The sequence below is a fragment of the Perognathus longimembris genome, chromosome 15, assembly GCF_023159225.1.
Source record: "Perognathus longimembris pacificus isolate PPM17 chromosome 15, ASM2315922v1, whole genome shotgun sequence".
NCBI lineage: Eukaryota > Metazoa > Chordata > Mammalia > Rodentia > Heteromyidae > Perognathus > Perognathus longimembris.
Genome location: NC_063175.1, coordinates 26,919,621 through 26,934,593, shown reverse-complemented (window position 1 = coordinate 26,934,593; position 14,973 = coordinate 26,919,621).

The following is a 14,973-nucleotide window of genomic DNA, read 5'->3' as shown; positions in this document are numbered from 1 at the left end:
CTGCACCCAGCAATCACGGTCATGCATATATTGCTTGCTTTTGATTGGGAAAGAATTCAAATTTAGCAGAAAGATCACAAATCAAACCTCAGTATCTTCTGCCCACAAAGCATTTGTCAGAAAATGTGCAAGAAGTATAGACATTTTGAATTACTGAATAGTCTACCAAGATTTTACCTAATTTTTAGTATTTCTCTACATCTGCCGTTTATTCTTCCATTGTTTTACGTGTATTACATGTACACGTGTATATATGTACAAAAACACACATAATAAATATATGGCTAGAACACACATACACATGCATGCATATGCCTATGTGCATACATGTTCAGATGTATGCACACACGCACATCCATGCATAGTTGCACACAATATCTACAGTACCATATAGTGCCATTCACAAATTTAGCAACTTTTTCTTTTGTCAGTCCTGGGGCTACAACTCAGGGCCTGTTCACTGTCCCTGGCTTCTTTTTGCTCAAGGCAAGCACTCCATCACTTGAGTCACAGCACCACTTCTGGCATTTTCTGTTTATGTGGTGCTGAGGAATCCAACCCAGGGCTTCCTGCATGCTAGGCCAGCACTCTACCACTAAGCCACATTCCCAGCCCATATTTAGAAACTTAAAAATTGGCACAAGCTATATATGAATTCTGCCAATTATAGAATTGCATTTCTATCAATGATGCTGTCAGCATCCTTTATTAGATTTACTTCTCATGGCCATTTATTCTCCATCAATATAAAAGCCCTCCTTCCTTTCTTTGTTTAATTTGCTTATATTCATAAATTTCATCCTGATGCATACGTGTATATATACTTTGATTACACCACCACCTTTGGGTTCTGGATTTTCTTTTCTTGGTGCTGAAGTCTTGCATTTGCCAGTCAAGTGTTCTACTTCTTCAGCCAGGCCTTCAGCTCATCTTCACATTTGAGGTACTTTATTTTTAGATAAGATCTTGCGTTGCCTGACTTACTATAGCTAGGCCAGCTGACTTGTTGAGATGGGATCCTACTGATGTTTTGCCCGGGCTGCCCTCCAATTTTGATTCTCCTGATTTCCATCTCCCAAGTAGCTTTGACTATAGTCATGAGCCACGTTTGGCAGATCTCCACAGAGTGTGTCCCTATCACCATACCTTCAAGGTGCTCGCAATCACCTGGAAATGACAGTTCACAAGCAAAGGCCATGGGAGTAAAATGGAGATGTCTAGGAAGCTGGAAGGACAAGAATGAAGGAGGAGGGAAGAGGGATAAAGTAATAGAGAGATAAATAGGATCCAAGTGCATTATATGTATGTATGGAAATGCTATGATGAAACTACTTCCCGTGTATGCCTTAATAGACATTAATACAAATAAGTGCGATGGTGTGTTGCAGACACAAGTAAGTATGTGAATGTTATATCTTTGAACACACCAAAATCTCCTACTCCTATTTCACTGTCATTCAAATCATCTCGTATTACTGATTTTTTTAAGTCTAATTTTATTTATTAGCTACTGAAAAATGAACTGTTACAATATCCTACCCATTAGGGTTTTGCTTATATGCTTGTTTCTTTCTAATATTACTTCCTGAATTATAAACATTCATATCATGTTATTAGTCACCTTTGAAACTACATGGAATATCTCTCCCTCTGGTGATTGTGAAATCTGATTTAGCGGACAATAAAATGAAATAACTTTCTTTTTCTGCTTCTTTTCTGTTGGTTTTGTTGCTGCGGTTGTTATTGTTTTTGCTGCTTGGCCAATTGAACATAGGGACTCGTGTTTACTAGGCAAGTACTCAACCAACTTCAGTCATTTTCTCCAGTCCCATGTTTAGGGTTTTTACTATTTTCAGCTAGAGTCTCACACTTTTGCAGGTCTGGCCTTGGAACATGACCCTCCTTCATTTACCTCCTAAGTAAGTATGATTACACATTTGTACTACCATGCCTAGACTCAGCTTTCTTATGTTAAGCACTTTCACAATTTAACATTTTCTTTCTTTTCTTTCCCACCTGTCTCTGTGTTTCTTGTAGATTACATTTCTGATGAAGAGCGCAGAGGTATGTCTTGCCTTCTTATCCATTTGGTAAGTGCTGGGGTTTGATGGAAGGCTTTACAGCAACTGCCCAGGTGTAGAAGCTGAAGCCTTCAACTTGCCATCTATTGTCTCTGTTCGACTTTTTCACTCTTCCCTCTTTTCTGGCATTGTGTTACAAAAGGTGTGATTCAGAATTTGACCACAGGCCATTTTGTACTTTAAACCACAGAACACTTTATCAGACCAAGATCTCCTGTTAGCCTGGAAAACCTTCAACAGGATTAGGAGAGAAAGAAAATAATTCTACTATTGACTAAGCACTAAGCCATGCAGTATGTATCACTGACAACAAATAAACACAGTGCAAGAGCAGGAAGAATGGGCTATTTCCTTGCAGCCAGGCAGCAACACACAGGGGTACTGGATCAAGAATAATTCAGCCCTAAGAAAGTATCACCTGTACCTGGTGCTGAGCCTGGACTGCTCAGTCTCTTGCTGATCACTCTTTCTGCTATGAGAAAAGCTGTACCTGGTACTTCTGGCACAACCCATGTTGAACATCGCACAGGGCCTGGAGAGAGTGGAGACCCTGGGCCTCGTGGGCAGAGGCCCAAGACTCGAGGCCCAGGAGCGTGCTGCCCCCTGACAAGAACCTTCCATGTCATCAATGGCTCCCGCGCGAGCTTATACTGAACATCGCTCTTTCCTGTTGCCTGTGACTCACCGAGTTGGTGGAAAACCAACTCTAATTGCCAAGGACTCTGATCCCAGAGCGCCAAGGTCTGTGAACGCTTGCCATGGAGGCCCAACTGGGCAAGACTTGCCTTTGCCTGCTTGAAGCCATCCCGGCTCACAAGGGGTCAAAGTGCCAAGCGCCTGAGGGCTGTGGACGACCTTCGGCCTAAAAGAGCATCCCTCTGCTCTCCTCCTGGCTCCTCATCTCTCTCCTGAGAGGCAGCAAGAGGGGATCGCGAGCCCTGCCTGCCCCTTTCACCAGGAATCTTCTCCCCACTCCTCAAAGATGCTATCTGCTCCAGCAGGCCCGCCATTTCCTCCTAGGCCCGCTGGCTGCTGGGTGCTGGAAGACCCATCAGATGAAGGCTCTCAGCAGGAGACTGTTCAGCGGGGTAACCCCGAAAATCCACCTCTGGAAGGGCACAGCTTCGCCTCCTCCTGGTCAGGAGCAGACCACCAGCCCCTGCGCACTGGCTGCACCCTCCAGGAATATCCCAGATTCCAAGGCAGGGGAGCCACTGGCCAACGGCCTCCAAGACAAAACCACCAAGGTGGCTGGAGACAAGCAAGGGTCCGTCTGTGTTCCACAACACAAGAGACAGCACCCTGACAGTGCTGGGGCTGGAAAGCCACCACAGAAGCTCCCAAGACCCTCGCCTGTGATGATGTCTCAATTCCCCAAGGTAGGCTTCCCTGCTGGGGCTCCTATCAGTCCTTCGCGGACGGAGCATGTTCTACTGATGATAATGTGCCGGCCATGCCGTGGCCCACTGTTCCAGTTCCACCTGAAGGCCACGGCCACAGCTCCGTGCCACCTAGGGCCACACATACCACCGTGTCTCCCTCCAGGTGCACCCAGGCTGCAGCCACTGAGCCAGTTATGGGCAGCATAGGATCCCCAAACTCAGGGCCACTATCTGGCTTTTCCACACAGCCAGCTGCTCTAGCCAACAACACACAGGTCTTTTGTGTACTGGATACTGGCAGCTCCCCTAGGGCTTCTGTCACCTCTGCCACAGACCCAAGCACAAATCCTCCTCAGAGCAAGGCCATTCCCACCTACTTTACCCCTCCCAGGGGCATTGTAGGGGCTCCCCTGGCCTCTGCTGGTGGCTCCATGGTGAGCATGGATGGCAAGGGCCCTTTGCCAAGATCAAGGCTTCGCCCAGTTCGGTAGCAGCCACCTGCTCTAGTTCCCCTGGCTTCCCCAGCTCTCGCAGGCCCCTCGCCTGCTTCTGAGGAAAGAGATGCCAGCTTAATCTTCCACCACACAGCAAGGCCTGCCTTCAAATTTCCCTCTGCCTCCCCCAACAAGCCGGCTTTGCGTGTCCACCCAAGAGTCTGCACCAAGCTGGCCTTTGAGGACAAGAAACCAGTCCTGCCGGCATTGGCTGCTCCTTGATGCTCGGAGAGGCGCTGGCCACACACACCCCTGCAGAGCCTGGTCTTGCCTCAGTAGTAGGCCAGAGGGCTCTGGGCTACTCTAGGCAGGCCACTTTGAGCTGTCAGGGTTGCCCAGCCTCCACCATTGTGGCCCCTGCCAGCAAGCAGCCCTCCCTCAGCTGCCTCCCCACCACGGGCTGTGGGACCACCTCTCAGGCCAAGGCCACCGGCACTGTGGGCACCAGGATTGCTAGCTTGTCCCAGGCCCCTTTTTTCTCAGGTGGCTGGGAGGCCTCAGCTGGCACCGGTGGCTTTGGACTCATTGTGGCTGCCCCAGCTACCAGGTCCTCTTCTGGAGCATTCTGTGTCCCAGTCTCCATCCCCTTTACCCATGGTTGCCAGCAGAATCTCTGTTGGAGCTTCTGCACACCCACCCAAAGCTTCAGGGGATTTGGGCCTTTGGGGTTCGCAGCCCCCTGTCTTGCCATTGGTGTGGTTCCACAGGGTCTGGAGACCCAATGGCAGTACACTAGCAAAAAGTAATCCGCACCCCCTCCCATTCCCTTCTCCCAAACAAACATCCTTCGTCTGAATCTGACCCCAAAACCTACCAGGAAGAGCCTCGCACACTCTGGAGCTGCAGAAAGCAAACTGAACCTGGACCTCTGGCTTCAGCCGGCTGGGATAGAGTTAGCAGCCTGTGCCTGTCACTTCTGGACGAAGTGGGCACCTCGAGAACTCACAGGTCCCAGGACAGAAGCCGATTCCCTGCATCATCAGAAATCCAGGTGAGGCAGGAGAACTACAGCAGCATCTATCCATGTTGTTCATTGGCTCTCTTGCATTATTGTGTAGGGCAGAACATGGTGAGTGGCTCCTCCTATCATCTCCGGAGTTACACGATGGAGAAGCTGTGCTGGAGTTTGGGTTTCCGACATGCATTTCATGGTTTGGGACAAAAGAAGTATTCCTACATTTACCTGCTAATACTTACTTTAAGATGTGAGGGTCTCTTTTATCCACTATCTACGTGATCAATTCATGACACTATGGGAATGTGGAGGCAGCATTGAGTCCTTGTGATTGTTGTATTTTAAAATACTATCTAAAACAAATCATGTTGGGGTGATGGGTCCCCAGTGATGTGATCCTTCTTCATTTTTTTCGTTGACAACAGTATATCATTTACAGCCATTTTTGTAGTTATTATAATTAATAGTTTCTGTTGTACTCATGTCTTCCATTTGTTCTCAACTCGACATGCCATGATGACTCACTTTCTATACACTTCTTAGATCTTGGTGTGAGTCTCACGATAAAGATTGGGATATGACTATTTACTTTTTTTTTTGGTTAAGTGAACATAAGTTAACATGTTCAATTCTTTCATTTTTGAAGTTTACTTTTTTAGGAGTCTAATGAGGTCTTTGTACTGCTCTGACAGTGTGCTTGGTGTGAATTCATCCATCTTGCTCTTTTGTAGCTATGTGAATCTCAGGCTGAAGTAGACAGGTTTCTTCTCATTAGATCTGACCCACCAAAGCTAAAGATTTTATTCTATTCTGAAAAACTGCAATACTATCACACTTATTCTTAAATGTTGTGAAACTGGGAATGTGCCACGATATTGCAGAACTATATAAAGATCAGTCTTTGATACATTCTGGTAATAAAAGCATTATAATTCCAAAAAACAAAAGAATAAAAGAAGTGGGGTTCTTCCTCTGCCTCGTTAAGGATCCCTTTTCCTCTGTCTTCTTCCTTCTTTGTCCTCCTCGATTCCCTGTTTTGTCTATGTACTTCTAATATCCCTGAATCCTGCTTTGTCCTGATAGGTGCAGCTCCACTTTCTCCTGCACAGCATTAGGAGAGTTCATCTCCAGCCTTCTCTACCATTTCAAATTGGTGACTCAAGACCCTATCTCAAGGACAGAGTCTTCTGAAGCAGGCAGAATCCCAGGGGCTGCTTCTTGTTCCTCCTCTTTTCTCAGCCGCCTATTCCTTTTGAAGCAAACGTGCCTCTCCGGGTTTGGATAGTCCAAGCCTGGTCCTGCGGCACTGTGTGATGCTCCAGTGTGCGGCTCTTGTGCAGAGGACCTGAATGGTATGTGGGGTCTTTTTGGCGAAGCCAGATTGAACTATCTCCAGACACCTAGGCCTGGTTCATTGATGTGCAATTTTGTGCCAGGTGAAAGCCACAATTCTGGCCCCTGCACCTTCGAATGGTTTTGTAAGATATACGGGCTGGTATCCCAGATGTGATGTCTCTTACAAAGCAAAGGCGCCCCTCCTCCCTAACCCAGCTATAAGCAAGCACCCCAGTGGGATTAGGAGACCTGGAGTGACCAAGTATGGAAGTCAGACCTTAGGTTTCATGTCTCCTTCATTCTCAATATAGATAGAAGCTATTTCTTAGGACAATCTTTTGGATTTAGAGTATTTTAAAAGTTTTCATATCATGCTATAATTAGAAGTCACTATATTGGGTTGAAAATCAGACCTTCCTCGATTCCACATGTGCTAGTTCTCAACTCTAGATATTTGTTACATTTTTTTCATTGACAACGTTTTATCATTTAGAGCCTTTTCTGTAGTTATTATAAGTTAATAGTTTCTGTTGTACTGATGTCTTCTATTTGTTCTCAACTCGACATATTTATGATTGTATGCTTTGGAACTGCTAGTATTTTAAATCTTTACATAAAGCTCTCTGGTTTATAAGTAAATCCTTTTTGTTTGAAATTGGCCTTTAGTTTCCTTAGCTCTATCCTTTGTAACTCTACTAATTTCTTACAATATTCTTCTGCATGGAGAGCCTCTTAAGTGGTGGCTTACTATTCTATAGAATTCCTTTGTCTTGGAAGCTAGATTTTATACTTCACATCTCCTTTCGCTCTGTAGATAATTTCCTACAGGATTTTTTACAATGACAATATTTTAAAGGTTTACACATTTTTCTTTATCTTACAGAGTCTTTCTTTTTGTTTTTGGAAGTCAGATGGATTCCATACATAGGACTCATTCTGAGGTCTTGAGATCTGTCCATCCTGGAGGACATGGGCACCACGAGAAGGCGAAGGAGGTTACAAGACAGAAGACGCCGGACATCTTCACTTCAGCCATCACCCAAGTGAGGCTAGATAGCTTACGTACATTTGCACATAGTGGTCACATGCACTTCTGACTTTCTGTGTAGTGCAGAACTCGGTTAGGTGGGTCTCTTCATTTTCTCCAAAGCTGCAAGTTAGGGAAGCTTTGCTGGGTCGTGAGTCTGATGAGCATTTCATGGGGTGGGACAAGTCAAGCATTCCTAAGCTTAACCTGCTGTGATTGACTGGAAGTAGTGGTTCTCTCCCTCTCTCTTTTTCAGTGATACAATACTCATGTATTTTGCTGCTTTGTGATCATCGATTTCCTATTGCCTTCACCCCTTGCAATGACGATGAATCTTGCTTTTTCCCAGTAGGTGTAGCTCCATGAGCACAGTAGTATTCATCTGCACTCCTCTGTACCAGTTCAGAACCTATAGGTTACTTGGTGACTCAAGACATCCAGACAGAACTAGGGAGAGAAACTTCCTTAAGGACAGAAGACGTGGAATCAGGCAGGTTGCCATGAGCTGCTTCCAGTTGCTCCTCTTGATTCAACCACCTGCTGCTGTGCGGACAATATCTGCCTCTCTGGGTTTTCATTGTGCTAGCTGTGTCCAGTGGCACAGTGTGATACTCACATGTGCTGGTCCTTTGCAGATAGAGTGAATGGTATGTGTGGAGGCATGTTGGAAGTGCAATGTTTAACTGCCTCCAGTGTCCTAGGCTTGGCTAATGCGGAAAGAGGTGCCATATGAACGCCAAAGTGTTGGCTATAATTTTTGGAGTGCTGCTTTGACTTATATGCTCTGGTAACCATGCTATGGGGTTCCTGAGAAAGCAATGCTCTTCCCCCCACCCCACCCCCACACATATTACCTGGTTACTCAACCTAGCTATAGTTGATATCTCCCAATGTCTAATGGGGAACCTCTACTGACCCCATTTGGAACTCAGACCTGATTCGTTTTTGTATTCTTTTGTATTTACAATATTTTAAAAATTTGTATACTATGCTATATTAAGAAGTAACCATTTGGGGTTGGAAATCAGTCCTTACTAGATTGCGAAAGCTTTCATGCTAAACTCGAGATATTTGTTACCATGTTTTTGCATTGGCAATAACTCATTATTTCCATATTGTTCTGTAGTAAATACTTTGTTGGAAAATAAACTTTTACATTATACATTGCCTTCAGTATTAACTCTGCAAATTTGTTACAAAAATCTTTTACACTGACAGCATCTTCAATATTTGACCACTCTTTCAAGCATTTAAGTCCTTCATGTTGGAGGTCAGAATTTAGACATCACATATTCTTTGCTCTCAGCTCTATGTGTTTGTTACAGTAATTTTTCGCATTGGAAACATTTTACAATTTGGGTACTATTCTATAAGTATAAGCAAATACTTTGGTTTTGCTATCGAATACCCGGAATAATGTAATGTCACAAAAAAGTTTAGTATGTTGACCAATGGGCACAAGATGCATTGTAGATGGCATAGAGACTGACAGGAAATAGGATGCAACCTATAGTATGAATGCTCACTCTAGCTCCATAGTCTCACAGACTATCTTTTCTCCTCGGTTCCTGGACATGCTGTAAACTTGACACTGATACAATAAATTATAACCTATTTTACATGTTTTGTTTAAATTGTATTTTCCATTGTGTACGAATGAAGTTTTCATTTTTATAGTTTAGGGAAAGAGTTTCCCTTTCATTTGTCTGTGTTTTTATTTATTTACTTCCCTTTTTTTGTAGTCCTGGGGCATGAAGTCAGGGCCTGAGCATTATTCCTGCTTCTTTTGGCTCAAGGCTAGGACTCTACCACTTGAGCCACAGTGCCAATTCTGACTTTTTCTGTTTATGTGGTGCTGAGGAATCAAATTCATGGCTTCATGCATGCTAGGCAAGTACTCTACCACTAAAGCCACATTCCCAGCCTCTTTTCTTCTCTTTCCTTTTCTTTTTTTTGCTTCTTTATTGTCAAAGTGATGTACAGAGGGGTTATAGTTTCATATGTGAGGACATGAGTACATTTCTTTTACAATTTGTTACCTCCTTCCTCATTCCCTCCTCTCTCCCCCCCTTTTCCTCTCCCCGCAACAGTTGTTTATTTGGTCACACCAAATGGTTTGGCAAGTATTGCTTTTGATGCTGGTTGACTTTTTAATTTTTTCTTGTCAAACTGATGTACAGAGAGGTTACAGTTTCATATGTTATGCATTGGATGCATTTCTTGTACTGTTTGTGACCTCCTCCCTCATTCCCCCTCCCCCACACCCCCTTTCCCTCTCCCTCCATGAGGTTCTCAGTTGGATGACACCAAACAGTTTTGCAAGTATTGCTTTTGTAGTCATTTGTCTTTTTATCCTGTGTCTCTCGATTTTGGTATTCCCTTTCACTTTGCTAGGTCTAATACCAGTATACAAAGTTTCCAATGTACTCAGATAAGATACAGTAGTAGTTACAACCACATGAAGGCGATACAAGAGGATCATCAACAATACAAGCTATGCTTTCACATGGCATGTTGAATGTAATTATAACAGTGATATAAAAGTCGTTTCCATCACATGGAATTCATTTCACTTAGAATCATCTTATGTGTTCATAACGGCAAAGTGATTGGGCTCTTGTGATCCTGTGCTGTGACTAGCCTAAACCTGTACTAATTATTTTCTATTAGGAAATCCATATAGCATTCATGCTTCTTTGGGTCTGGCTCACTTCACTTAGTGGAATTGTTTCCAAGTTCTTCCATTTCCTTATGAATGGGGCAATGTCATTCTTTCTGATAGAGACATAAAATTCCATTGTGTATATGTACTCCATTTTCCTGATCCGTTGGTCTCCTGAGGGGCATTTGGCTTGGTTCCATATTTTAGCTATGCCAAATTGTGCCGCGATTAACATTTTTGTGCTGGTGACTTTTGTGTATTCTTCTTTTTAGTCTTTTGGGTAGATGCCCAAAATTGGTGCTGCTGGGTCCTAGGGGAGCTCTATGTTGAGCCATCTGAGGAATGTCCATACTGCTTTCCAGAGTGGCTGAACCAGTTTATATGCCCACCAACAAGGAAGTAGGGTTTTTTTTTCGCCACATCCCCTCCAAAATTTGTTTTTGTTAGTTTTCTTGATCATGGACCTTCTTATTGGGGTGAGGTGGAATCTCAGTGTTGTATTTATTTGCATTTCTTTATGGCCAGTGATGTACTTTTTCATATGTCTCTTGGCTATTGTCATTTCCTCATCAGAGAAGTTTCTTTTTAAGTCTTTAGCCCACTTGATGAGGGGGCTGTTGGTTCTTTGTGGTTTGGTTTTGGCGGAATTTAAGTTTTTTAGTTCTGCATATATTTAATTTAATTTTTAATTTTTTTTCTGCATATATTTTAGATGAGGCCTATGTCCGTTTAATGGCCGGTAAGATCTTTCCCCAATCTGTGGGCTTTGTTTTTTTGGCAAGCTATGTCTTTTGCCTTGCAGAAGCTCTGTGGTTTGATACAGTCCCATTTGTCCAACCTTTGTTTGATTTGTTGCAATTGTGGGCCTTTATTAAGGAACTTTTGTCCTGTGTCCAAGGAGCCCAAGTGTTTTTCCTACCTCTTCTTGTAGTGTTTACAGGGTGTCTGGTGTTTTTTTTTTTTTTTGAGGTCGTCGATCCATTTGCAATTGGTTTTGGTGCAGGCTGATGTATGAGGATCTAGTTTAATTTGATGCAGGTGTTGAACCAGTTTGGTCAGCACCATTTGTGAAAGAGGCTATCTTTCTTCCATCCTATTGTTTAGATTTTTTATCAAAGATTAAGTAGGCATAGTTCCGTGGGTTCATTCCTGGGTCTTCAGTTCTGTTCCATTGGTGCTCAGGCCTGTTCTTGTGCCAATACCAAGCTATTTGGATTAGTACAGCTTTATAATACAGCTTGAAGTTTGGTAATTGTAATTCCTCCAGCTCTATTCTTTCTGCTTAGCATTGTTTTTGCTATTCAGGCTCTTTTACTGTTCCACATGAATTTCTGGTTTGCTTCCTCTATTTCATTAAAAAGTGGTGTTGGGATATTAATGGGTATTGCATTGAATTTGTAGATAGTCTTTGGCAATATTGCCGTTTTAACAATATTAATCTTACCAATCCAGGAGCATGGGAGGTCTTGCATTTCCCTAGTTCTGCCTTAATTTTGTTTTTCAGGTTTTTACATTCTCATCATAGTGGCTTTCACTTCTTTAGTTAAGGTTATTCCTAGGTATTTTATGTTTTTTGAGGCTATTGCAAAAGGTGTTACTTTCCCGATGTAGGCCTCACTCTTCATTGATTTTTGAGGATTTATTTTATATCCTGCTATTTTGCCAAAGTTTTGGATCAGCTCTAGTACCTTCAGAGTGGAATCTATTGGGTTCTTTAGGTATAGGATCATGTCATCAGTGAAGACAGAAAGTGTCTTTTTGTTTTTGTTGTTTTCTGGTTTTTTTTTTCTGTTTTGTTCATTTTTTTCTTCAAATTTTTATTATCAAACTGATGTACAGAGAAGTTACAGTTATATACATTAGGCATTGGATACATTTCTTGTACTGTTTGTTACCTTGTCCCTCATACTCCCCTCCCTCCTCCCCCTTTCCCTTTCCCCCCCTGAGGTGTTCAGTTCACTTACACCAAACAGTTATTGCAAGTATTGCTTTTATAGTTGTTTGTCTTTTTTTACCCTGTGTCTCTCAATTATGGTATTCCATTTCAATTTCCTAGTTCCAATACCAGCATACACGGTTTCCAATATACTAATATAAGATTACAGAGATAGTCTAGCTACAACCACAGGACGGTGATACAAGATCATCACCAACAATAGAAGCTACAGGGGCTGGGGATATGGCCTATTGGCAAGAGTGCCTGCCTCATATACATGAGGCCCTGGGTTTGATTCATCAGCAACACATATACAGAAAATGGACAGAAGTGGCGCTGTGGCTCAAGTGGCAGAGTGCTAGCTTTGAGCAAAAAGAAGCCAGGGACAGTGCTCAGGCCCAGAGTCCCAATCCCCAGGATGGCCAAAAAAAAAAAGGAATAGAAGCTACAGATACACATGGGACGTTGAAAGTACTTACAACTGTGATATAACAATTGTTTCCATAACATGGAGTTCATTTCACTTAGAATCATCTTATGTGTACATAAGGGTATAGCTATTGGGCCTTGTGATGCTCTGCTATGACTAACCTAAACCTGTACTAATTATTCCCAATAAGGGAGACCATAGAGTTCATGTTTCTTCGGGTCTGGCTCACTTCACTCAGTATAATTTTTTCAAAGTCCTTCCATTTCCTTACAAATGGGACAATGTCATTCTTTCTGAAAGAGGCATAAAATTCCATTGTGTATATGTACCACATTTTCCTGATCCACTCATCTGCCGAGGGGCATCTGGGTTGGTTCCATATTTTAGCTATGACAAATTGTGCTGCGATGAACATTGTTGTGCTGGTGGCATTACTGTGATTTTCTTTGTTATCTTTTGGATGGATACCCAAAAGTGGGACTTCTGGGTTATAAGGGAGCTCTATATATAGCCTTCTGAGGAATCTCCATACTGCTTGCCAGAGTGGCTGAACCAGTTTAGATTCCTACCAACAATGAAGAAGGGTTCCCTTTTGGCCAAATCCCCTCCAACAATTGTTATTGTTATTTTTCTTGATATATGACATTCTTACTGGGTTGAGATGGAATCTCAATGTTGTTTTGATTTACATTTCTTTTATGGCTAGTGATGTAGAGCACTTTTTCATATGTCTCTTGGCCATTCTCATTTCCTCATGAGAGAAGTCTCTTTGTAAGTCTTTAGCCCACTTGATGAGGGGGCTGTTGGTTCTTTGCAGTTTTGTTTTGGAAGAAGGTAATTTTTTTAGTTCTGCATATATTTTAGAGATGAGGCCTTTGTCCTTTGAATGGCCGGTAAAGTTATTCTCCTAGTCTGTGGTCTTTCTTTTTATCTTGCGAGCTATGTCCTTTGCCGAGCAGAAGCTCTGCAGTTTGAGGCAGTCCCATTTATCCAACCTTTCTTTGATTTATAGCCTTTCTGGGTCTTTGTTAAGGAAGTTCCATCCTGTGCCAAGGAGCCCAAGTGTTTCTCCTACTCCTTCTTTTAGTGTTTTCAGGGTGTCTGTTTTGATTTTGAGGTCTTTAATCCATTTGGAATTGATTTTGGTGCAGGGTGATATATTAGGACCTAGTTTTAGTTTGTTGCACGTGTTGAGCCAGTTTTGCCAGCACCATTTGTTAAAGAGGCTATCTTTCTTCCCTACTATTGTTTTAGCTCCTTTATCAAAGATTAAGTAGGCGTAGTTCTGGGGGTTCATTTCTGGGTCTTCAATTCTGTTCCATTGGTCTTCAGGCCTGTTCCGGTGCCAATACCAAGCTCTTTTTATTACTATCACTTTATAATACAGCTTGAAGTTGGGTATTGTAATTCCTCCAGCACTGTTCTTTCTGCTTAGGATTGTTTTTGCTATTCTAGGTCTATTATTGTTCCATATGAGTTTCTGGATTGCTTCCTCTATTTCATCAAAAAATGGTGTTGGGCTATTAATGGGTATTGCTTTGAATTTGTAGATAGCCTTTGGCAATATTGCCATTTTGATTATATTAATCCTCCCAATCCAGGAGCATGGGAGGTTTTTCCATTTTCTTAGTTCTGACGGAATTTCGTTTTTCAAGCTTTTAATGTTCTCATCAAAGAGGTCTTTCACTTCTTTGGTTAAGGTTATTCCAAGGTAGTTTATGTTTTGGGGGGCTATTGCAAAAGGAGTTGCTTTCCGGACTTCAGCCTCGGTCTTCGGGTCGTTAGCATAGAGAAAGGCCATTGATTTTTGAAGGTTTATTTTATATCCTGCAACTTTGCCAAAGTTTTGGATCAGCTCTAGTAGCTTGGGGGTAGAGTCTATGGGGTTCTTTAGGTACAGGATCATGTCATCTGCGAAGAGAGAAAGTTTAACTTCATCTTTTCCTATTTGGATCCCCTTTATATTTTCTTCATGCCTAATTGCTCTGGCTAGGAATTCTAGTACTATGTTGAAGAGCAGGGGAGAGAGTGGACACCCCTGCCTTGTTCCTGATTTTAAAGGGAATGGCTTTAGTTTTTCCCCATTTAGAATTATGCTTGCTGTTGGTTTGTCAGAGACTGCCTTGATTATATTCAGGAATGTTCCCTGGAATCCCAGTTTTTCCAGGGCTTGTATCATAAAAGCCCTGGATTTTATGGAATGCCTTTTCCGCATGTAGGGACATAACCGTGTGATTCTTTACCATGCTCGGGTTGATGTGGTGGATTACGTAAATTCACTTGCGTATATTGAACCAACTTTGCATCCCTGGGATGAATCAAGTTTGTTCACGGTGTATGATATTTTTGATCACTTGTTGAAGTCGATTGGCCAGAATTTTGTTGAAAATTTTTGCATCAATGTTTAACAAGGTAATCGGTCTACAGTTCTCTTTCCTTGATGAGTCCTTGCCTGGTTTAGGAATGAGGGTTATACTGGCATCATAGAATGTGTTTGGTAGCAAACTTTCTCTTTCAATTCAATTGTGGAGTTTGAGAAATATTGGTGAGAGTTCTGTTTTGAAGGACTTGTAGAATTCTGCTGTGAATCCGTCTGGATCTGGGCTTTTCTTGGATGGGAAAACTCTTATGTCAGTTTCTATTTCAATGCTGGATATTGGTCTGTTTACAA